Source organism: Bremia lactucae, linkage group LG6 (genome assembly GCF_004359215.1).
Source record: "Bremia lactucae strain SF5 linkage group LG6, whole genome shotgun sequence".
Classification (NCBI taxonomy): Eukaryota; Oomycota; class Peronosporomycetes; order Peronosporales; family Peronosporaceae; genus Bremia; species Bremia lactucae.
In genome coordinates this window covers 4,923,219-4,925,448 of record NC_090615.1, presented here as the reverse complement: position 1 = coordinate 4,925,448, position 2,230 = coordinate 4,923,219, and positions in this window count along the sequence as shown.

Sequence of the window (2,230 nt, the reverse complement as noted above, 5' to 3'; positions counted from 1 at the left end):
AATTGGTTCGGCGTGATAACGTATCAGCGACGACATTAAGTCGTTTTGGTTTATATTCGACGGAGAAATTATACTTCGCGAAGAAGGATAGCCACCTCGTCTTTCTTTGCGAGTGGTGTGGGTTGTTTTCGGCCGTGCGTAATGACGCATGGTCTGTATATACGATGAACGGTCTATCTTCGAGGAGATAGACCCTAAATTTAGCCAGTTCATATTTCATTGTAAGGAGTTTCTTGTCATGCATTGGGTAATTGCGTTCAGCTGGTTGCAGCTGACGCGATTGGTAACAGACGGCGCGGTGTGCGTCGTCTGTATCTTATTGCATTAACGGGCAGCCGATTGCGAAATCGCTGGCGTCACAGACCACATGGAATGGTCTGTCTTGATCTGCAATCGCCAAGATTGGCGATTGCATCAAGCTTTGCTTGATACCTTGAAAGGAACGCTTGCAATCAGCGTTCCATTGCCATTCTCGTCTTTTTTCTAGAGATGAGAGAGATGAATTGTCATCTCGTCATAATTGCGGAGTACTTGTGCAAGTACGCCGCTAATCCGAGGAGCTTTCTAAGTCTCTTGACATCGACTGGAACTGTCCAGTTGGTAATTGCCTTGATCTTTTTGGGTCAGGGCGCACCGTGTTTACCGACGTGCACCCAAGAAGTGGTATTCGCTTGCAGCGAATTTCCACTTCTTGAGATTTGCGTACAACTTATGGTTTCGCATAAGTGTAAGAGCCTGGCGAACGTGAGTTTTCTGAACTTTCACGTCCTTCTTTCCTTCCATTGCCCGCTATGGGCGAATACATCGTCAAAATAACTTGGTGCGAATTCTCGCACGGTCTCATTAGATTCGTTACGCATCTGTTGAATGTTTTGGGGTGTTGGTATGCCCCTGTGGCATTACTAGTTATTGCCAGAGCATCCTACTGGAGTGCTCACTGCTGTGTACGGGATGTCCCGTTCACGCTTAAGACGATAAGATGGTTCTCTTAGATCCATCTATGATTAGGTGTTTCTGTATCGGCGTTTGAGCCGGTACCGTTGCAGCATTCAGTTTTTTGAATGCGTGCACTATTCGCTGTCCTTCTGTGGCCTTTCGCACACAGAAGGTGGGAGAGCTATGTGGGGAGGTTGACTCCTTCGCATGGCCCGCTTTAATCGATCGATAAAGAATTTATCGATTGCAAGTACTTGTTCACGAGGTAGTGGCCACTGCTTCATGTCACAGTACTTTGAGCCCGGTTTGAGCTTGATCTCATGTCGAGTGCCTTTATCCTTAGGCAACTCGCATGGAGCTGTTTCAGTGAATACGTCCCTGAATTCAATCAAATCCTTGTATGAAGGATTTGTTTTAAGTGACTCCCACGATTGAGTGGTATATATCTCAATCCGAGTCTTCACATCGAGGACATTTTCGTCCATCGATTAGCTGCTGAGAACCCGTTTGTTCTCTGCAAAAATTACCGCTGACCGTATATCGGTTACGTATTCGTCGTCTGTGACGAGTACGTAGATCTGCTTGATTCTATTACTATGCAGATCTCTCAAGGACCGTTTGGGTTCTAGGGTTGGTAATTGGGTTTACTTCGGAGGCGCATACAGATCAAGAGTATAGGCGCCTACTCTTGATCCGTCATTAACCAAGACCTTCAATTTCTTGGTTTCTTCCTAGGTTTTTCCACAGGCTGCCGAGGGATTAATCTCTCGGGATGCTGAAGTCTAGTCACTTCAGCATTAACTATTTGAGGAGATTTCTTCTTAAGTACGTGGGGACTTATTCCCTCAGCGTCTTCCGACTGTGATTGCGCTATTACAGTCGGGTCCTCTACGTTCGACTCTCTACTCTACCTAGGATCATCGTGTTGTCCTTTTTGGGCAACCGGTATCTTCCTTGAATGTCGCTCGCTAGGCGTATATTCATGTCTCAATCCACTCGACTTATTCGAGTGGTGGACCTTTGGCGCTGCTTGTGCATCCGCCGGCAGCTGACTCCACAGGGTGATTAGTAATCACACTGTGATCTTGTGCAGTCGTACTAACGACCGTTCCACAAGTGGGGCCATCTCACTCACTCGTAGTACATGCACACGCTTGTGGACGCTCCAAGACGTTCATCAGATGGCCATCTGATGAACAAGTGGCAGTATCTTTACGGATCGATGCTGCTAGCTGATTCTTGGCTCATATTTTCTGAGCCAAGGTAAACCTAGGATGACATCAAATTTGTCATC